This window comes from Passer domesticus, chromosome 1 (genome assembly GCF_036417665.1).
Source record: "Passer domesticus isolate bPasDom1 chromosome 1, bPasDom1.hap1, whole genome shotgun sequence".
NCBI lineage: Eukaryota > Metazoa > Chordata > Aves > Passeriformes > Passeridae > Passer > Passer domesticus.
In genome coordinates, this window is record NC_087474.1 from 153,845,491 (window position 1) to 153,869,155 (window position 23,665).

Sequence of the window (23,665 nt, forward strand, 5' to 3'; positions counted from 1 at the left end):
CATGTCTTCTTCTGGTGACTCTGGAATGTTGACACAGGATGATTATCTCAGCTCAGACATCTCAACTTTTATGTAGCCAGATTGATGAACCCTGCCTGAATCTCCATCCTCTGTCATATTTAGCAAGAGAGGCAGGACCAGACTGTCAAAGAATAGACCTGGAAGAACAATGATATCATTAAAAGACCCATAATTTTTGTTTTCCTTCAAAAGACAGCTTTGAGGTTATGTGATTTTGCAAAGCTTTGCCTATTCTTTTAAATAAAAGTACATTTCTAACCCTTATGGTTTGGTTGGAAAGGCAAATTTGTTTGTGTGAAAATGTGGCAGGCAAATGAAAACAGCTGCAAATTCTGAGTGTGGAGTAGTATTAATGTAAGCCTTGCCCTGTAGTTTCTTAATCAATGATGGAACTGGGATTACTGGGGAAGAACTAGCAGAAAAATAATCTGTTTACAGTAACATGCTCATCTTCCAGGCCATGGCTGAGATACTGTGTTATTAAAGACACTGTGATATTAAAGAACAGCACTTGGAGCATGGACAACAACACCAATTGCAGTCATATCTTCTTTTATTTTCTGGCTATATGTGATATTTAGCTAATGGTGATTTTAATCCTACCTCTTGAGCAAATTTTTGTGATTAATAAATATTCAGTAACAAGAGCTGTGAGATTCTGGAGAGATTTTTTTAGGAAAAATTTATATTCACTGCACAGTAAAGAAGACGAAAGAAATACAGAAAATATCTTCTGGAACAACATGTTTATGGCATTAAAGCAAGTATAATTAGTCACAGATGAATCATTTGCCCAAATAAATACAAATCCAAGAACAATAAATCATAGAATCATATATAAAAACTCTCTATCCTATTTCCTATAAGCAATGATCCGGAAACAAAAATAAAAAGAGAACAAAACCAGTTTGCCCTTAGCTAGTCTCATAATGAGAAAAAGAGATTGAGCCTTGGGTGTTTCCCCTTGTCATCACATCTGATGATTAGATCTTTCATGGCTTCAGTCTATGATGGACTTCTCATCCCATGACAGGGCTTGTGCTTTATTTTGGAAGCCATGAGATGCTTTGGTTCCAATAAACCCCCATAGTTTTGTCTCAAAATTGCAAGTTGGCAACAGAGGTTCCACTTTTGAACTTCAAGTCTGTATTTCATTTCAGGACAAAAGCTTATTTTAGCCATCATGGGGCTTCAGCTGAGTAAAAAACATTGCCTGCCTTCCCACCCTTGTTAAACACTTCCTAATCATCCACAGGTTAATTTTTTATTACATCCTGCCCTAACAGAAGAGACATTCTAAACCCCAGAACACAAAATATTTCATCACAGTCTTTGTTGTGTGTTCACTCTGCAGGAACAGAGGGCATCTTGTGTGAGGAGCAGATGCTGAACGTTTAAAGATGACAACTCACATAAAAGTTACACTCCACACATCAATATTTAGCCAGCACAATCCCCTATTTCAGTGTAACAGACATTCCATCATCCCACCAAGCATCCCAACCAGTGCTTCTTTTAATTTATATTTTTTTTAAGGAGGAAAGAGAAGGAAATATTTTGTAATTATATACAAATTATATAATAACAAATTATATATAACTGTGGAAGGGGAACATAAATTATCTTTGTTGCTGCAGAATAGTTTTAGCTTTTTGTCTTTTGAGACATCTGTGATGCATATATGGAGGGGGAATGAGCACATCCATTCCTGGCAAATCAACCTCTCTTTGTCTTATGTCCTGTAAAAATGTGAGCCTCAACTGCCATGAAATAACACTGCCTCATGAAATAACAGGAGGTCTTAATAAAGTGTGACCCTCTGGAACTTTTAGTGTCTATTCTAACTTGCAGGAATCCATCAGGATTAGGAACATCAAACTGGATTCAGACTTACTTGTGTGTGTGGCTACAGCTGGAGTTTTAAAATAGGGAAATAGATCTAACTGTGCCATGGTCATACCTAAAGTTTAATTGCCAGCACCAAAGCTATTCCAGTTTTGTCCCATGCCACCCAGCACTCCCCTCCGGGTGTTGGTAGCAGCCTGTTGATGACCTAGGGGTAGGTTGGCTTATCTGCCTCAGAAAACAAACCCACATTAAAGCTTTGGGTTGTTGTTCCTCGTCCTAGTCAGTTTAAAGCATATCTCAATATCTACAGGTTATGTGGTTGTCACTTGATGTAGACATAGCTTACAGACCCCTTCAAAATGGAAATTAGCTTCAAAATTGAAATTAGTCTGTGGCAGGAAAAGTCACTCACTGAGGAAGCTGCCAGAACCAAGATATTGTAACTTGGTTATAATAATAGTTTATTACACTGGGTTAACCAAGGACTGAAACTTCTATCAAAATGTGCACTCTCTGTACAAAGATGCCCTTGGTTTTGGGAACCCTCACAGGTATAGTGGTTTTCCCATGTGCAGTCTGTCTACAGCTCAGCAGCTTGGCTGGGTGTGCTTTGAGTTGCAGTGGTCTGGATGTAGAAGGGTTAATCCTCTGTGTCTCTCTTAGTCATGTTGTAAGACATGGGAAAAGAAAAACAATGTCTCTGTAGAAACAAATACAATTGTCAATAAAAGCTGAAATAGCAGCAAAGCAAATTTACAAATCCAAACATTTTACATTTGGATGGTATTTAATGTGCTATAAAATGTTGGGTTACCCTTAAAGGAGTGTGTGTGTGGTAAATACCAATTTACAAGGAGCAGCAGGATGCCAGTAGAGAAACTATAATCTTGGTCAAGGCCAGATGAACCAGGCAGTAAGAACAGCAGGAGCAAGGCTTCAGCTCTTCTTCAGCTGCTCTGCTGTGCTTCCCTGGGATGTGCTGTTCACCAGAGCAAAGCCAGACTCAGGCTGGTCATCATGGAGCCATGGAATCACAGAGCAGTGTGAGGTGGAAGGGAACAGAAGGATCTCCTTGTTCCAACCCCTCCTGCCTTGGGCAGGGACATCTCCCACTATCCCAGGCTGCTCAAGGCCCTGTCCAATCTGGTGTTGAGCACCTCCAGGGCTGGGGCATCCACAGCTTCCCTGGACAGCCTGTGCCAGTGCTCCACCATCCTCACAGTAAAGAGTTTCTTTGTAATTTCTAATCAAAATTTGCCTTCTTTCAATTTAAACTGATCTGAGCTCACACCCTGTGAAAGTAATGCACACAGGCCAGGGAGAAGTGTGCTCTCTGTGTGAGTTCCAGGATCAATGCACATCATGTCCTGCACAGGACTGCATTGGAGCAGCTGAGCTACTGTGGATGCAATATCTCTTGATCTCTAGGGAATATTTTTTGCAATGCTCCCCATTAAAAAAAAGAAAAATATTTACCAGTTACAGATCTGCTGCCTAGAGACATATGCCCAAATACCTTTTATTTAGTTTACTGCCTGGACTGAACATCCTCAAGCAGGAAAACAGCTGGCCAAGGTTCCTGCAACTTTCAAAGAAGGCTGGTCACCTGGACAATGCTCATTAATGCATAAGGAGCTTATCTCTGAAAGCTTCTACTCCTTTTTTACTTTCTCTTTCTTATCCTCTGACAATGTAGGTAGCCTCAAATCAAAGTTAGCTGGGCTAAATGGGGACCTAAGTGATAGTTCAAAGTCACCTAGAAACCTTGTAAGAAAGTTCTGTCTCCTAAGACCTTTGTTCAGTGCTTTATCTTTGTATGTTGTAGTGGTAGAAGAAAAAAATCAAGCAGTAATCTTGAACAGCTCTGTTAATAACACTGCCATATTTAGGCTGCCCTTGAATAATTTGAATGTTACTGTAAAAACTAGAGTCTACTACCCAGACTGTAGTGTTCAAATAACATTAAAGATCACTCAGAGCTAATAAAATACTTTCTGATTGACCCAAACTGCCTGGGTGTGGAGGGACTCTTCAGTCCCTGAGGGATCTCACTGTGAGCACAACATGAGACACATGCTGTAAAACTGGAGCAGTGTGAATTAGGGGCAAACTGGAAACCTTAATTAGGCATTTTCATCACACTCATGAGTTGCAGCCAGGCCTACAATGTTATTTAAACATAAGGTTTGTGGGTTTCTTTTCCATGACCCTTTTCCAAGGGAAATGATGGGATTCAAGTAACAGAGGATGCTTCTTGCAGTGTGTAAAGAGTATGATGTATCTCAAATAGCATTTCCATTACACACTGTGAAAAAAACAGACCTTTTTTTTTTTTGTTTAGATGGCTATTGGGCTTCCAGGGTTCTTTCACCATTTATGGACACTGGTATCTTCTATACTGCTAGAGGTGGCTGCTTAGTGAAAGATCAAGTGGGTTATTCATGTGTGTTAGACATGGATTAAAATATGTTGTTTGGTTGCTTCAACTTTCAAAAATGTTTACTATGAATAATCTATGAAGAATGAAAAGATTAAACCTCTCAAGCCTAGAGAAATAGACGCAGAAGACTCAGATGGGAAGACTTCATAAATTGCATGGGCAAGGACATTTGAGGCTGCAGGTATACTAAATATACCTATTATAGCCATTCAAGGGTGAACATGGGCCCAGAGACAAATGATGCAGAAACCTTGTGCCCACCTCATTCAGTGCTGGCACTCTCTCGTTGTCACAGTGCTCAGCAGTTGGCTCTGGTCTTTTCCTGGCATCAGTGGTCTGTGCCTCTGAGATGTCATTGCCAACTTCTGTGCCTTAGTTCTGCTTCAGCTGCTTGAAGTTTGTGCACCATTGTGTGGGCCAGGGGTGTTTTGATGGAATGGGCCATCAGACTCCATGACCTGCCTTGCAGGAATGCTTGTGTTGGAGGATGCTGCAGGGTTGGTGTCCTGTTCAGTGGGAGGATCTTTGAGCTGAGCTGAACTGTGCCCCATGACAAGTTTTGATTTTCAGGAAAAGACAGTTCACTCCAAAAAAAAGTACAACTTACAATCAGTATTTAGTCAAAGTGAATGATTAAGGGACTGGACTTGAAGGTATATTTTGGGTGGTATCTGACAGAGGGAATGTATCCCCCAATATTCACTAAGGAAGAGTGGAAACAGATGAGTACCTCACACAGGATTGGGGACAACCAATAGGTCATGTGGCTCTTCCTGGTGTCATTCATATTTTGCATTATGCAAGCTGAAATCATCAAAGCAATAACTGAAGTGTTGTGGAAACCCAGAACACTGGGAATATTTCTCTGTCTGCTCTGGGGTGTCCTGACCGCCAGGGGAGCACTGACTTTGACCCTCATTCATGGAGAAAGTTTCCTAGACTTCAAGATAGACTGGAATCCACAAAAGTGTGAAATAGATTATGGAGAGTAGTGTAGGTGTATCACCAGGTGAGAAATTTAGGTTTTGAGATTTTTAGTATGTTGTAGAAGGAAGCAAGATGGAAGGCACAGGGTGTTGTCCTGGGTTTCTTCTTCCTTCTTCTTGTGTTTGGGTGGCATTTTGTAATTGGGTAGAAAATTCTGCATTGCAGTCTCTGTGTGATCAGTTATTAGGTTAAAATGGAAAATAATCTAGGTGTCAGTTCTTAATTGGATAATTTAGTCTTAAAATACCTTGTAACAAAAGATTGTTAGCCATTTTGTGCCTTCTAATGAAAAGCTGCCAAACTCATGGTTGGGAGGCTGTTTCACTGATAAGAAACACCTGAATCTGAATATGAACTACTGTCACAAGTGCCTTCAATCCAGACCCAGAGAAACCAATAAGTGTGAGACTAGTAAGGGGCCTCAGCAAAAAAAAAAAAAAAAAAAATTACAGAGAGACAGACACAGAACTTTAGATTGATTACATGTACCTTGCAACTCTTCAAGAGAATTTCCAATAAAAACATATTTTACTGCATTTTCAGAAGACTCATTAAAAAAAAATTCTGGGGCAGTAACGAAATACAGCCATGAGTTTAAACTTCCTATACAAATGTTTAATCTGTAATTAATTTGAATGACTAAAGAAATCGCATTTTCTAGTAGTTTCCTATAAAATGTTCCAGAGTAGAAGATCACAGCTGGTGGCACTCAGCCCTTGAAAGATCAGCCAGTGGTAGCTTTATGGAGAGGAACATGCCCTGCCAGGAGTAATCCCATCATCTATAAAGAAATCCTCCACAGATTTCAGTGGCCTCCTCTGCTCCCTGTGTCTCCTGCTCTGCCTTCACAGCTGGTAGGTCACAACATGTTCAGCAACAGCCTCAGTGGTAATGCAGCATAAGATTTGAGCAATACAAATATTTAACTTAACCTTGTCATAGCACAGGGAGAGTTATAGAGACATTTGTCAGACTTCCTGCACTGTTCTAATCTTTCTGAGAAATGCAAGAAGAGCCTTTCTGTCTGCTGGCCTTAAAAGTTTCACTGCAAGGAAGGCTAGGGTTAAGAGATTTGCCTTTTTCTTTTATTATGTGGAATTCCAGATGTATTTGCTTTACTTAAACTTTAGTAGTAAAACCAGCATTTTTCCATCACAGGTGACTCTCAAGAAAATTCTGTGAGTCTGATAACAATGCTGGAACATGAATGTGTGGCCACATAGATTCATGTTTTACACAGCATGACCTGTGTCAGTAAAACCCCACTGATAGGAATGCAGAGACATAAAAACAGGAGGCAAAGAAAGACAAGATCTCTGTGTAAACTCACCTGTGCCCACCACATCAGGCTCAGCAGCACAGCACTGCTCAACACCTGCAGGCTGTGGCTCAGAGGTTTCCTGCAGGGGCTTCAGATCATCTCTGACTCTGCTCTGGAGCTCCAGACACAGCTCGAGCTGTGCTGCTGCTGCTGAGTGAGGAGAATGATGCAAAAACATTGTGGGATTCTTCCCTTACCACAAAAAAAGAAGAAATCCATGGGAGCAGCATATTAGAAAACCAAGCAAACAAACAGCAATGAATGAAAAGAAAGATGCTTTCTTCCTTCAGTAAAAATACCCAAATTCCTGGGAAACTGCATATTAAAAAAGCAAACAAACAAGGGGAAATAGGCAGATGAAAACTTTTTCGTTGCTAGTTAAATCTTCAACACTTAAGAGCATCAGATTTGTGATTGCATCTGCAGTCTTCACTGAACTCTTCTTAAACATAGATATTTATTATACAGTTTATAGAATGTTATCTGCTCATTGTTAAAGGACAAATGCAGAGAAAAAGTTGAAAGTGGTCACACAACCAGGTGGTGTCAGAGGTCAGCCCGTGGCCTAATTATCCCAATAATCAAACCAATACCCTGTGCATTGCTCTGATGCCTTCTGGCAGATGCTTTAACAAAATCACCAATAGATTGCTTGTACTGATTTGTATTTTTTAGTTATTATTTTTGGATTCTTCATGTGTCTGTATGCTGGGAGTCTCCTCCTGAAGGTTCAAACTCTTTTTGTCACTTGTTCAGCATTTCTCATAGCAGAAATGGAAACAGTGAGTTTTGCCCATAAACTCAAATACCACAACTAAACATGCACTAGAAGAAGGGAAAGCAAGAGTCATCAGGGATAGCAGTTGGACTTTATTGATAAAAATGGTGTCAAAACATCAGAAAAGAAAAAAAAAACACTAGTTTTAGTTAGAAGTACAATTGGCAAGTAAAAGCAATAAGTACAAACAATTAAAACAGTTAACAATTTGCAAATGAAAAGCTTGGGATATGTTTTGGGGTTCCTCTCTGATTAGGTGGCTGATAAGAGAAGCTGGACACTATCCAGAGTCAAAAGGGTCACAGGCAAGAAGAAGGGGGGTTTTTTAAATATATCAGGAACAACTCAAATGCCAGTAACAATGAAGGTGGCATGCTTCCAGTCTGCTTTGGGATCCAGAAGGGTGATGATACACTGAGATCACATGAGGATGACAAACCACCTTCTGAGTGGTTCAGAGACCAATAAACAAGAGCAGGTCTGCATAACTTGGACTCAGGCATCTTAAAGTGAAGCTGGTGTCATGTCTGGTTCCCTAATGTTTCCTATTAATCTCACAATTAAAGGGGAAACTACAAATGACTGGAAAATGTTAATTCTCTGCCAATGTTTGCTGAAGACAAACAAGAGAATACAAAGATAGGCTTGAAGCCAACAAGTTATTTGTGTTAAAAAGAGATGTTCATAAATCAACAATAAGGCTCAAGGCTAGGACTGCAATTAATGACAGTTAATGACATCTTAATATGAAAATGGCTGTTATTTACCAAAACTGATAATCTGTATACAGCAGTAAACTGAATAAGGAGACTGCATAGCTTAAACATGCTCCAGATATTTTAGGATTTTAGTACCACATAATTTTCTAAAAAGAATGTGATAAAATATGCCCTGTAAAACACAGAAGCACAAATATTAATGGATTAAAGAACCACTTAGCTCTCAGTTATCAATTTATTTACTTTTTTTAGTGAGTAGATTTTATCAAGCAATAGATCTCTTAGTGGATCACACAGAGATTGGCCCAAACCCAAGTTTTTATCAGCAGCTTTGGGGTTGAAACTATACCTTCCCAATGGCATAAATCTTGTCAGACTCCTAAATTTTTCCTGTGCTTAGGCAGTAAGAAAACGATGATGAAATATTTTGTAAATTAGGGCCATTTGAAGTAAATGCAAGTGAATAAAGATGGCAGCTGAGTCCTTGAAGCACAAACCAAAGCAGACCTAAAGATGATATTGGATGTGCAGATGAACCTCAAGAATGATGTTGGGGGAAATGACATCATTGATGTCATCATCAGACTTACACAGGGGAGGAAAGTGAGCAAGAAAAGGGATGTGATTTTAACCTGGTTTTGTGGCAGCAGTGTATCAGCACCTTGGCCTGATAATGCTGTTTTTAAAGGGATGCTGAAAAAAAATGCACAGGAAGAAGAGAAAAGCCATAGGGAAAAAAAAAACAAAACAGTAGGGAAGCAAGAAAAATATCTCACAATGAAATAAATAAGTTATTAGAAAATTTGGCTTCTGTAAGTTACCAGGTAAGAACAATGAGATGCTTCTTGGAGGCATGGAAAAAACACCAAAAGAAATTGTGCAGAATACAAAAGCTGTTAGTTAACATGAGACAAGCTTAGGGTTGAGGTAAGATCCACCAGTCTCTGCAAAGTCAGACTGATTTGATTGCTGAAACAAGTCAGCAAGAGGAGTGGAGGCTGCTCAGTCTCCTGCTGTTTCCAGCCATGGCTCGAGGCTTTTCAAGGTAATCTTTTAGCATGATCTGATTGCAGGCAACTGTGTGATATTCTGTGACTTACAATTCATAGAAAGGCGGTCTTAAATCCTGTAAAATGTCCCTGCCCTGAGCAGGTAATGCATATTGCATGTCTATATATTACTGCACAGAGACTTCAGAGCCCACTTCATTCATATGTGTACCATAGGCATATCTTGCTTTTTAACATGTTCATATGTGCCATAGGGATATCTTGGTTTTTAACAAACTATTATGAAGCGGGATATATGAGTTCCCCAAATTTTCTCTGTTCTTTTTGACCTATTTTTCTTCATTTGTTGGTAGAAATCAAGCATGTCAAACCTGGCTGTTAGCTTAGATTCCCATGTATGTATCTGGCACTGCATATCCATCAATGAGTCATTTCCACCACTGAGCAAATTTCCTCATGGAAAAAAAAAAAAAAAAAAAACCCAAAAAAAAAAAAAAAAAAAAAAAAACCCAAAAAAAAAACCCACACAAATTCCAACCTCAAACCATTCAGTTCCATGGAAGAATGACTTCTGCAGTGAGTAGTTCTGAAATCAAATAGTGCAAATCTCTCTGTGTGACCAAACCAATGCAGGTTCCCTGTGTGGTCACACTTTGAGCCACCTGGTCCAGTGGAAGATGTCCCTGCCCACAGCAGAGGGGTTGGAACTTGATGATCTTTGAGGTTCCTTCCAACCAAACCCATTCTGTGATTCTGTGACAGTGTTTCCATGGACAGCCAGGCAGTAATGTGGGGTTGAGGGACTGTTCACCCTCAGCAGTATACACCTGTGTGGGGGTGGATAACCTAGCCCATGAACTCCACTGGCTCAACAGGCTGTGACTGCAGAGCAGACAGCTCAGGTGAGCCTCCTACCATGGCAGAAGTTGTGAACACACTTTTATTCATCCTACAAATCTTCCCTGTTGCTGAGGGATTGATATAAGTACCATAAAGGGCCAAACTGAATGTATTGCTCTGGCCTGTGTTGCAATTACTCTTATTTCATATGGTAAAGGAAAATAGATGTCTCTGCTATTTTAGGATACAGCCAAGGAAATTACTTCAACTCATGGATAAACTACACACAAAGAACTTCATTCCACAGAAACTTTGACATGCTTGGGGGAAGATGAGTTTATAACTCTACCACTGTAAAACTGTCTCAGATGAAAAAAATTATTCTAAAAAATTGAACATTCTGTTTTGATGCAGCTCTACCTGTCACTTGCTTCTTTCCCCTTTTTACTCTCGTCTGATCCTGGAGTTAAGGAACAGCTCCCAAAATTCTGGCCAACTGCACATGGTAATGTGATGATGTAATATAATTTCTTCTCCGTGGTCCATATGTGCTAAGACAGAGACTATGCAGATATGCTGTGTTTATAAGATAATGACAATATTTCCTAAAGCAGTGCAGTTTTTTACTGCTTGTGCTGGGTTTCAAGTCATTACCACATCTCTCAAGCAGCATTTCCTTAACCTCATGATTAGTAGGGTGAGTGCAAGAAAGTGCTGCAAGGAATTGCTAAAGATGAGAGTCATTTATACAAAATGTCTTTTTTTTTCTGTTTACAACAAGAGAATGTGGCAGTCACATAATGTGGAGTTGACCTCAAATCAACATGTGCAGAACGTCAGGGATATTCAGCTCTGCTACATGTCCTCAAGCTCACTGGAAAGGCAGCTCCCAACAGGGCACTGCTGTCTGCCAGCAGTGCAGCTGGAGGAAGGCTGGGCCTGGATCCCAAATGCAGGGTCACAGGGTCACAGTCTTCCACATGGTGACAAGTCTGAATCCAGGTTCAAGTGCCAGGGGCTACTGGAAGAAGAGAGCTCTGCTGCTGTGTCCAGTGCTGGCTCCTGTCAGATGTTCTACAGCAGGTATGAAAACTGCACAGCAAACAGAAAGAGCAGGCTGGGGATTTGGTGTGCAGATCTTTTCTGAGAGCTCAGCCACTCTGCATGGACAGGCACAAAGCTGTCTGCAGACACAGATTGTATAAACACCTCCAGTTCACAACAAAGGTGCAAGCAAACATCATCAGCCATAACCTGCCTCTAACCTTGGGCCTACCTCAGTGGGAAAAGTTGGACTGTGTGACCTAAAATCCCTTTGAGCATTCTGTCTATGATTTTAAGAGTTCTGCCTTTCATACAACAGAAACTACTCTCTAAATGCTGGAGTCTCCAGGGAGCTCCAACTCCTTTATGCTGCTTTGGGGAAGCAGAGCAATTAACTGCTTTAGCTTGCTTTATAGCTGCTTTGTGTCCCTGGGGCACTGCAAAAGGCTTTGATGCATTTTCTCCTGCAAAGCCCAGGGCATGCTAATGGTAGGTGTAAGAATAGATATTCTCACCTGGGACAAGGCAACAGAAACAGTCATGCCCAAGAACCTTCCAGAGACCTCGAGCACACTGAAGGGCACTGAGCTTAGCGTTAGCTGAGGAAGCAGGAGTATACATTTTATGGAGTTTTCCAAATAATTTGCCAAAAGTCTCACTTCCAGCTAAGAATTGGTACAGAAAATGCTGCTGGATGTGCAAGAACTAGCACGTGTGTGGTTTAAGGGATAAGCTGTGGAAAAAACTATATCATTGGGAGCGAGATTTGGGATTTTTATGCCCATTACAACTCCTTGTTCCATGCTGTAATAATATTTGATTATCCCGCCAGCCTGCAGCCCAAGATCATGAGAAGTTCATGCATAAGAAACATCTGTTTTAGCATTCATGACAATAACTCAAACAGCAGATAATTTACTCCAGCACTTTCTTCACCACACTTCTCCACAGGAACACACAGTGGAAACAGCTATTCCTCAGCAAGCACTTGCATCTCCCAGGGGAGGTGACACAAGAAATGCCAGATTTGGGCTCGTTAGTGAGGATGTGTCGCCATTCTGAGCAAAGGAGCAAAATTTTAAGAAAACATGGGAGAGGATTCATGCACAGGGATGTGAGTTTGAGACCATTAAATATCCTATTTCTCTTCAAAATTCCCATGCCTCAGTTTCCAAGGAGAGTGTAAAAAAGAGACATCTATAATTGATTACAGAGGGTTGACACTTTCTGCCATTTGATGGCACAACTCTTTCTTAGGCACCTGCTTCTCAATCCAGTGCAATACTGAGGTTTCTCTTTGCTCACAGAGAGATGATCCCAGAATATTTCTTCTTAGCAACCTCATCCGGTGGAAATTATTTGGTAGAGGATCCTGGTTTCCCCCAGTCTCCAGCTTGGAGGAGAATCACAGCCTACACTGGTTTTGACTGGCAGTTCCAGGCATCTGGCAAATGCTCTGTGAGGACATGCAAGAAGTGGAAGTTAGGTCAGTTTACTAAAGATGATTCTAAAATAATTGCTGGAGCATATATGGACAAAATCATAAGGGCCAAAGGACAAAATTAAACACAACTAGGAAGGGATGTGAAAGATAGCAAACAGCTTCCTATTAATATTTCAGCAGGAGGAAGATGAAGGAAGAAGCTCATCCTTAGTGAAGAAGAGTTGATTTTGCCTGGAGGGTTGAAATGGTTAATGGCTTTCACCTTTCAGCCTTCATTAAACTGCAATGGTAACTAACATGGTAATGCCAGTGAGGGGGGAAGAACAACTGTCAGCAGGCAGAAGGCAGGCTAAGGGTTTTCATTAAAAACACAGATTTTTTTGTTTTGGTTCAATTTGCAAAACTGGCTAGCCACTCTCTTGAAGCATATGTGAGACCTAGGAGGGAGAGAAAAGGGCAGATTTTGGTCTGATGTTCTGAAGGAAAGGGAAGAGCTAGGGAATTATCAACCAATCTACATACTGTCAACACCTAGAAAAAATATTGAAACAAGTGGAACAGACCATTTTGGAACACTCTGAAAATCAAATCATGATTAGAAGATCACTAGATATGACAAATCTTGAAGGTATGGGAGGGACAGTATGTACTGTAGAAGAGGGTGAAGTTGCTGTGGTGTGATTTCACCTTGACTGTAGGAAGGCTTTTGCCACATGAAATTTGCTCAGGTGAAGTGGAAATCCAACCCAGATTCCATCCTGTAGTGTGGATGGCTATCTGGCAAGAGAGTTATCCTCCTCAGGGGTTATCTGTGCTGCCCTTTTGTCCTGGAGGAAAGGCTGGAGGGGAGCTTTAGAATTTTGCCTGAGGTCTTTCAAAATCTTTCTGTCTTGAACAGCAGCACATAAAGGCTACATCTGCTGATGATGCAAATCTAGGTTTGAAAATAAAAGATCCCATGGAGATCCTATGAAGTAATTATTTCACAAAGGCATTGAGGACAACAGGAGGCATGGAATTGCCTCAGGCTCCTCAGCTGTATCAACCACACTGATGGATATTTTCTCCAAGGGTGTACTAACAGGATTCATATTTATTACATGAAATCTAGCACAGGGGAAGTAGAGAGATGGGAAGAAGTAAAGATCTGCAGGTTACTTGTCCTGCTAGGGCATATCTGAGGATGGCTGCTGATGCTGAGATTTTGTTGATTTTGTCAACCATTTTATCCCAGCAGTTTCCTTATAATTTCCTTATAATTTAAGTGGTGTTGCAGATATCCTCCATTTTCCACTGCAGTGGTGACCAGACTGGCTCTCCCAGATGTGAACAACAGGGTTGTGGCTGTACAGGTGAGGCCTGTTTTGGCTTGGTAGTCATTGATCCCAGAGGGAGCAACCACCACAGTGGGAATAGCTGCCTTCCTGCAGAAATGGTTTAGGTCATGAGGAAGGAAGTGGGAAGGGAACTCTAGAAAAGTTAAAGAATGGTTCTCTGTCTAGTCCTGTTGGAACCCTGGATGCTGAGAATTTTAAACTTTCTGTGCTTAAAGGCACAGACCCACAAGAGAACACTGCAATTGACCTGAGACCATGGAACAGGCTTCCAAAATTGATTGATAGCATGGGATTACGGGTGTGGAGTTGGTTAGAAGTGTGTAATATCACAGGGAAGAAAACTTGGAGTTTAGGGCTTTAGAATATAGAAATAAATATGAACCAAGATGGAGGCTTTAGGGCAGAGGCAGGCTGTTCTTCTTTACCTTCTTTTTTCTTCTTCTTCTTCACCTTCTTTTTCCTTCTTCTTCACCTTCTTCTTCTTCATGGGTCTGGAAACTCCGCACTGTGGGTTTCAGAGGGATCAGTTATTGGGTTAAAAGTGAAAATAATCTAGGTGTCATTTCTTACATTCTCCATTGTAATGAGGTAGTTAGCCATTTTGTGCCTTGCTAATGAAAGGCTGCAGAACTCATGGCTGTGAGTCTGTAGCACTGATAAGAAATAATAAACACCTGAGTCTGAACATGAACTACCATCTCAAGTGCCTTCAATCTCAGCCTCAAAAACCTGATATAGTCCCAGTGCTAGCCCTTTTTGTCAAAGGAAAAGACAGAAGGCTTCAGTGGATTTATGTATGTTGTCTTTAAACTCATTAATTTCTGCAATGAAGATCAAAGAAAAGGTGGGGTTTTTTTCCAGTGTGCCCAAGAAGAGGTGGACCTACACTGCATCAAGAGAGATTTCAGATAGAGTTTGGGCTTAACTCTCTGAGGAGATGAAAGACTTGGAACAGGTCACTGCAGAGAAACTAGAGGGAAGGGGCTGTGCTCCCCGCAGACAAGGACAGACAAGCATCTGTCAGTAAGAGTTTAGTTGATGCAGGCTGTGCCTTGGGGCAGGGGAGATGTGAGACGAGCCCTTTAGTCTCTTCCAGCCCTCCTACTGTGTACTCAGACGTGTTCCCTTGCTTCCCTCTCCTTCCCATTTTTCCTCTTTGTGTCTGGAGTCAGATCACTCAAGGCTCAGGACCTTGGCTCTGCTCTCAGCCCATATCCTTCCCTGCTCTGAAAAATCTGGAGTCCAGAGGCAGGAGAGAGGTTGTGAGGAGGTTCCTTGCCAAGGGCTGTGCTCCATCACTGGTACCCTGATGGAAGCCAGGCCTCTCCATCCCCTATGTGGACACTTTCCCTGGGCACATTTCAAGAACTCTGACTCATCACATGGTGAACAAATAATGCCAAGAGGTTTTTAACACATGAAAGCTCTCCTAACTTGGCCACCTTACTTGTAATCTCAGCAACTTCTTTAAGCCTCAGATTGGTCAGATATTTTTCGTTATGAGTTTCCTTTGGAGGTGGTTAAGATGGGAGAAGATGAAGACATCTTTGGGAGATGGGAGAAGATGAAGATAACAGTCCCCACAGTGCAAAGAAAAGAGTGGTTTTCCTGGGGAAAAAATAAAAATAAAAAAAACAAACAAGCAAACACCAGACACTAAGCTGGCCACGATTTTTGCTCAGTATGAGAACTACAGGCTTTTCACTCTGGACATTTTTCTGGTGCTTAAACCCAGGGATAACTAATGCAGCCTAAGAAGCACAGTGTTGTGTATCCCCTGTGAGGTATCACATAGTGTCCCAAAATACATTTTCTTGCCCAAATTTCTTTTTGGAAACATGTCCTGGCTGAATATGTGCAGTCCAGGCATTCCTCAGGGACTCAGCATCTTCAGGTAAGATTAAAGGGAGATGGACCAAAGCCATATTAAAGGGAAAGAAGTACTGCCAGAACCCAGGAGATCCATTTTTCTGTTGATGAAGAATAAAAACATTTGCTGGATCAAGGCAGACATAACTGCACCAACCTTTTCCTTGAGCATGTGGGATCAGTGCTTTGATGCAGCCTGATCATCTCCTTTTCCCTCAGGTTGAGTACAAGTCTACATCATGTCTTCTGCTCCAAAAGAGTGACAGGAGAAGGGGAAGGAAAAATAAGTCCAGAGGGAAACGGTGATCACTGTGTGTGGTGCCATCAGACCAGGAGAAGGTGGAAAGTTTTATCATACTAGGCAGGGATGGAAAAAAAATAGAACTGATCACAAAGATCAGAGCTCAGGTCAGTGATTCTGCTCAGGCACTCCAGGTGTGATACATCAGCCCCTGTGCCCTGGTTCCTTTCTTTGCATTGAGTTTGTTGTGTTGGCAACAGTGTCCAAAAGAAATTAGGAGACAAAGTCATAATGCTTCTAATTTTGTAAAACTGACATTGAATGCTAGCAGACATTGTGGTGAACACCTTCCAGGGCATGGAAAAGTAGTTTATTATCTTCACTGTCATATTTTTTAAATACTTCAAATATAACTATCAATGGTAATAAAAATGTGTATATTCTGAATACTCTCATTTTAGACCTCCTTCTGCTGAGATCTAAAAGAGCTCATATCATCAGACCCTCAATTTATTCATCTTCTTGAGTCAATATCTACTAGAACGTGACTGTATCTTTGCACTTTGAAAGCATCCAGGCAGGAATTTGTAATGGACTTAATATTTTACTTCCTAAGGTGGTAGTATGAAAATTAATACCTTTGTTTTCAACTCTTTTGTTTTGATAACCAAGACCAAATTAAGAACAAATATTGGCATGGGATGGGAGAAGAGGAAGTGTAGACTTCTCGTTGCAAGAAATTAAAAAAAAATATATGAGAACTTGAGAGCATGTGGGCTATGTATGCCTGAAGTGGCAGTATTTTGTGAACAATACATCAATAAAAGCCACTCCCCCCACAGATTTATGTCTGGTGGCTGACTGCAAACTCCAGCTGAAGGTGTTTTCCTGCAGACTGACAGGTCTCAGCTGTGTGGCTTCTCTGGCTCTAATAGTGTGTGAATAAACACCTCACTTTTCCCAAAAGTGTGATACTGCAGTGGCCTCTCTTATCTCCCTCAGCTCCTCCTTTCACAAAGTGCAGGGATGCCATCACCAGTGAGATACCCATCTTTCTGACATCATCTGGCTTGGTTTTGCCCAAAAGGCTCAAAAGTGACTGCAAAGGCACACAGACAGACAGACATGAACACTCACAAAGTGATTGCATAAGTTCCATTTCCCCAGGAAACACAGACTGAAAGCAGCTCTGTTGGAAGGAAAACGTTTACTAACCAAATGCCACAGGAAACTTTGAATAAAATGTTACCAGAGTTAGAATGAAGAATTTGGATACTTGGGCTATGGAAGGAAAATATTTGATTCTCAAATATTTCATGTTTCAAACAGGTTTGATCTCTTGGGAATTTATTCATAACTTTTCTAAACATCTCACAGGGTTTCATTATTATGTCCTTTAATAAGAAAACAGTATGATTTCCCTGCATTTATTTAAAAATATTTTAAAAACAAGACTTGGGCTGGAAGAGCAGACCTGCTTCCCAACAAAAAAACAAGGCCATCTCAGACAGGAGATGGTTCTGTTTTATAGACTTCATTTACTTCTTGTACATTTAAGTTTAATCTAACCCAATCTTGGAAATTCACAGACATATCTACAGAGCTGGGAAGCCTCAGTGTGTGACTGAAAAGTTCAAAATCTGTTCTTTCCTAGAATGCAATTTCCAGAAGAACAGAGGAGATTTCCCTCCTCATGTAACCAACTCCATCCCAGAGACTGCAGAATATTGCAGCACTAGTAGAAATTAAAAAAAAAGGGCCAGATTAATGTACAATTTTACAGTACTGTGGTCACTGATCTAGAGAATAGAATTGTCAGCATGTGGACATTATCTGCAGTGGGTGACATCACTTTTTTGGAACATGGCATAAAATTGCTTGTCCAGGAGACCATGATAATGAAGCTGACAAACCTACAAAGGGAGCAAGCTGTGCCATTTCAGGAATGGCACAATATTCTTGAATTGCAGGAATGTGTGTCCTAACAAAAATATTTGTTAGGATTCTTCATGCTTTCATAGCTTTTTAGCCTACATATTTTCCTCTCTTTTAATGGGCATCAAGAAAAGCGTCTGCAGTGGCAAGCCCAAAGATTAATTCGTCCCCTGCACTTCCTGCATTTGTTCAAATAGTTGAACTAATATTTATGAATAATGCATTGCACCCATGAATGCTACAAATCAATGCAACTCCAAGCACTTCATACTTAAACCAGCTGAGGCTCAGACTCCATATGTATTATTAAGCCAGCTTCTTTTAATGGTTAGTAAACATTATGTAAACATTTATTTGCAGAAGACTACTTTTCTACAGCAAGAAATTAAGATTTTTTTGTGTGTGTGTGTGTTTCTGGCAGTTTCCCCATTCTTTATGGCCTGTTCATTTTGGTCATTAATTGTTTTTAGAGCTTGGTATCTTACTTGTGTGATGGTTTTGTGTTTGATTTTTTTTTAATTATTGTTATTAATTTTTATTCAAAGTTCCATTTGAAAGCTTTAATTATGCAGTTGGTGGGGGTTTGAGTGCAGATATTAAGAGAGACAATTACTCAGGAAAAACACTGGATACCCTAGGGTACTGTTGTTGTTGTTACAAATGCCTGGTAGTGGTTCAAAACCATCAGAGTATGTGTTTTGCCCACATAAATGTCCATCATGAAATTGTGAGAATTTATGAATGGATGAACACAGTAGTGAGGCCATTGCTATTGAGGGCAATGAAGAAAATACAATGTTGCTGTCATCAGTAACTGAAAATCTAATATAACATAGATTTGAAAATTGATATAAAGTTCCAAAATCTTTTATATGGGAAACTACAGTATTTTAATGGCTTGTTTCTTAGCTGCTGTCATTGGTGCCTGTACATTTTTGTTTAGAGTGGAACAGCTTAGACGCTGTCAGCCAGATTAGTACTGCTGAAATCAAAGGAGTCAGATTGACACCAGCTGAAGACCTGTCCTAATAAATCTGACTTTATTTATGGGGAATGAAACCACAGTCATGTCTCCTCAAAGGCAACAGTCCTGCTCAAATGGTGGGAATAAATTATTTTGGCTGCATGAATGAATTAAATATTGAATGTTCCATTTTTCGGACTTGGCTGCTGCCTCACCTAAATCAGTGGAGCTGATTTACACCAGCTCTTTGGAGAAATGACCAGTTGGTCCTGGAGTGCTGACAGTCAGGCTGGTTTACCTGGGCCAGCTGATTTTCTGTCTAGCAGCTGGGTGTGTGATCAGCCTCACAAATATTCTGGCACAAGGAGTTCAAGCCACACAGCATGGTGGATACATACTCAGTAATGGAAATCTGGGCTGAGTAACATTCCAAGGTAAATCCCTTCATCTAGCATTTTCTAAAGGACTGAGGGAATTCAGTGCTGGATTTACCCCCTTAGCTCCTGGTACCTTCTGCATCACTGCATCAGGGGGACATGAGGCTGAACAGCAGCAAAGGAGCACTTGGCTTTGTATTCACAGTGTGATTCCTGTCCATCTTCTTCTTTGGAAAGACTCTTTAGACAGCAAAAGAGTGAGTCTTCCTGTAGTATTGCAGCTTCTTTCACTCAGGTGTCAGGTGTCATCTACAGAGGCCAGCATCTCTGAAAATTAGATACTCACTTGTGCTGAAGTGGGGCTGGCTGAGTGTTCAGGTGCTTGATGTTATTGAGAGTCAGCTAAAACAGATGTTTACATGCTCTGGTTTGTAAAGCTTTCATATTTTAAAGGTCCAAGCTGATGTAACTCTCCTGCCTATCTCCCAAGTAATGTCAATAACAACAACAAAAATTGATGGTGCAGTTTGATTTCTCCACCTCCCTTTCCATTCCAGTACGTGCTTCCTGAATCCCAGCCCTTCTGCTGATTGAAAGGGATGTCACCTTCATCAAGGAGCAAAGAAGAAGAAAAAGCACCCTGATAGGAAACCAACTCAGCTGGTGGTTTGGCTCATAACTCAGCCTTTACCTTTGGTGAGTCAGGAAAATCCAAGGTGTTCTTTTTACCCTTGGACTTGTAGGTAGACTCTGATCTCGCCCATTTACAAAGGAAGTCAGCTACAGACAAGGAGCTATTCCTGCCATGCATCTGCAAGAGGAAACAGCACCCAGCCTCCCTGAGCTCTCTTTCTGCTCTTAGTAGTCCCTGTATTCTTTGGCTGGCTACAGCCTTCAGTAAAAGTGTCAGACAAATCAAACATCATAAAATAAATCAATCTATTTCCCTGTTTATTTGTTCTAAGACTGTAAAATGAAGTCAAATTGAGAAATCTGTTTATGTGGCTGAGAGGCATAAGGGATGTATTGAGGAAGAAGTGATATTAAAGCATTAGCCTGACAGAACCAGAGCTAGCTTGAACTGGGGCATGCTGCCTGTTTCCAGTTCACTGTGGATGGCTGTAGAGTGATGGATAGTAGCATTTGCATATATAATGTCCATGGAAAGGTAAAGAGGTAAAAGCCATAAAACTATTACATTCAAGTTCCCAAAAAACAATTTGACACTGAGAATTAAAAGCAATGTGGCTTCCTTGTTTTATTAAAGAGTCAGCAGTGATTTATGGAACCTTTGCATATTTATATGCTGGAAGAAAGTGCTGAATTCTCATCAGCCAAGCAGACATTGGCAGAAAGATGAAACCAGCAAACTCAGACTGAAATATGGCACAAATGTTTAATAGTGAATGTAACTGAACTCATCAAAACATGAAGTGGTTTTTCCATCATTTGAAGATCTTGAATTGAAGTCTTTGAATTAGACAGAGAAGTGTCTTTTTCATTTAGTCAGTCAGTACAAGGATCAAGCCAGGGTGACACAGGACTGAAGTGATCTCTTTTACCACTGTCATCCTTCGAGGGTCCTGAGAGCTCACAGAAGCCCAGGTTTGAGCTGCTGCTATCAAGGAGCTCAACAATAGCTGAAATGTCCCTGTCATTTTGTTTTTAATGAAATAACATTGCACCCAGACACACCTGTAAGTGCCCCAGTGTGCCATACCCACACAGGAATCACTATCAGAAGGCTGCTCAGGCACCTGGGTGTCCCAGCACCCCAGCCTGGGGCTGCAGGGTCAGTCCTTGAGCCCTGTCCCATCCAAGCTAAGCCAGAGTGTCTGGTTTGTGATCACAAGACAAACTCTCACAAGCCAGCTGAGGTGGAGCTTCAAACAGCCAGATGTCCACATCTCAGTGACTTCATCCTTGCTGACACACTTGACCACAGCATTTGCTGAAGAATTCACTGAGGCAATGAAATATGCTGGGGAAATAGTCAAAGAGTGGGAGATAACCAAATGTTTTTTGGGAAAAAACCCAAACCAACACAATGCCATATTTATGTCATTTCTAAAGTACTCTTTCCCTTGATGTTGCAGTCTGATACCACATGAGCTTTGAACTTTTGTTCCTCCTTCATTTGGAAAGTTATTTTTGCTAGGCCTGCTATCGTGGCTCCTTTATCTCCAAGCCAGTAATCTCAATTTGTATGAAATATTAGCTATCAGATTTACATCTGAGCCTTTTACCCTATGCTAACCCAAATAGTTTAATTATTTTTTTTTTAAAAAAGGCCATTTCACCTGGGTCAGAGGATTTGAACTCTCAAAATGCTACCTTTACTTCACAATGTGTTAGAGGCTTGGACCCCAAAGTCTGGCACTCAGTAGTGTCCACATGCAGTGAACACCACCTGGGTGACACCAAGATCACAGGGTTTGTGCATTCCCCAGCAGAATATCAAGAGTGTACAAGGAAGGATGTGCTGGTGACAGCAGGGTGAGATAAATATTGAAATAGAAAAGCTGGAATGAACAAACAAAGGAGGAAGTGAGGAAAAATGGGGAGGATATAGAGGAGGGAGAATAGACATAGTTCTGGAGGAACCTGACAGAAAATGTAATTCTGAGCCTGATCTTCAGGGTTGTGAGTCCTGGGAAGGGGCTGTGTTAGGGGTGAAGGTGCTGGAGGAGGAACACAGCTTGTGGAACTTCCTTCAGTTTGATTTAATTCTGTTTGAATAATCTCCCCGAGCAGCTGTCTGTCCAGACAAACAAACGGATCTTTTAGAGCTCCCTGGTCCATCTGGTGTGAAACCATTACTCTGCCCACGCCACGTCACACAGCATGAAGGGGTAGAAGTTGCTGTGTGACCAGAAGTCACTGGAGCAGATTTCTCACCCTCCCCACCCCCTGTCAGCCCCAGCCTTGAGCATTCAGTTGTGCCAAATCTGCAGAGCAAACCCCACACAGCACCAGACACCCAGCAGGGCTGGGACAGAGCCACAGAATAGTTTGGGTAGGGAGGGAATTTAAAGATGAGCCAGTTCCAACCCCGCTTCTGCAGGCAAAGACCTCTTCCACTAGACCAGGTTACTCAGAGCCCCACCAAAGACCAGAGACCCCAGTCTTCAACACTTCTAGGGACAAGGAACTCAGAGTTTCTCAGGAGAATTGTTCCAGTCTCTCACAATTCTTACAGGGAAGGATTTCTTCCTAATATCTAATCTAAATCTAGTCTCTTTCAGCATAAAGATATTTCTCCTTGTCCCATCATTACCTGAAGGCCAAAGGGCCCTCCCCTGCTCTCTTGGAGCCCCTTTACATACTGGAAGGTGCTATGAGGTCTTCATGGTGCATTCTCCAGATTGAACAACCCCAACTCTCTCAGACCTCCCTCACAGAAGAGGTATCCCATCCCTCTGATCATTGCAGTGGCCTCCTCTGGACTCATCCAACAGCTCCGCACCCTTCTTATAGTTGGATGGCTGCTTAAGATGAGGAGCTTAGAGTGGCTCATCCCAACCCAGCCTGGCACGCCTGAGTTCCAGATGGTAACCAAAGCTGAGCAGAAGTTAAGGAAACACCTCAGCTGTAGTTTGGCCATCAGTGATTCACCCACCCATGACTGCCCAGCCTGTCACATCAAGAAGAAAGGTTTGCCTACTTTTAATTTATCTTGACACTTATTTTAGCCCATGAATAAACTCTTGCATTTAAGACCTTTGAAGCTGTTTAACAGGGTTTTCTTTCCCTTTGCTAGCACACATGATCCTTATAATAGTCTATTTTAGTTTGAGGATGAAAGAGACTTTAAATTATTTCAAATTCAGATTTAGAATGGTTGGGGGAAAAAACCTATGCCTAAGTAAAAGGAGAAAAATACATCAGACATTTCTCAGCTAAAATCAGGGCATACATTAGCAGGGATACAGGTGATCAGAGTTTGGGGTGAGGTTTGAGCTCAGGGTGGGGTTTGCACTCCCATGTACCTGGACAATATTTGTCATGCCCACTGCTGGCACAGGATAGAAGTGTAATAGGGCTGATGCACACTCCTAAACACTGAAATCGGGGAAGGGATGTGAGGCATAGCAGGGGATCGTGTGATCTAGGGTTGCTTTGTGAAGAGAGGAGTCCCAAAGGAGTTGTCAGACTGCTTCCCACAGGGTGTGCAGGACAAATGTCCTTTTGCTCTTCAAATGAAGTCACTCTTTTTAAAAATCAAATACATCAAACATCTGTGAATAATTGTATACGTGTCATGTCATTGATTGTAACCAGTAAAGCCAGATCAAACGTTTCTTGCTGCACTCTAAGTACATTGCCAGAGTCTGAACGCCTTCAGCAACACGAGGGATGAGCTCTGAGCCTCTCGGAGCTGAGCTAAAATCGCAGCGTGCTGGACCCCGGCACCGCAGCTTTCCCTTTAAGAGCCTTTGGCTCACGGCGATGCACTGAAATGCAGGAGGTGGGACAACACCACACACAAA

At 41.4% G+C, this 23,665-nt stretch overlaps 1 long non-coding RNA gene across 1 annotated transcript; it reads right to left on the reverse strand.

The window, feature by feature from the left end:
- Positions 1-11,974: 11,974 nt before the first annotated feature.
- On the reverse strand, positions 11,975-14,360 carry LOC135290085 (uncharacterized). Its single transcript, XR_010352800.1, has 2 exons — positions 14,240-14,360; positions 11,975-12,464 (listed from the first exon to the last, which is right to left on the reverse strand). It is a non-coding gene; the product is annotated as an uncharacterized LOC135290085 (long non-coding RNA).
- Between the last annotated feature and the right edge of the window lie 9,305 nt (positions 14,361-23,665).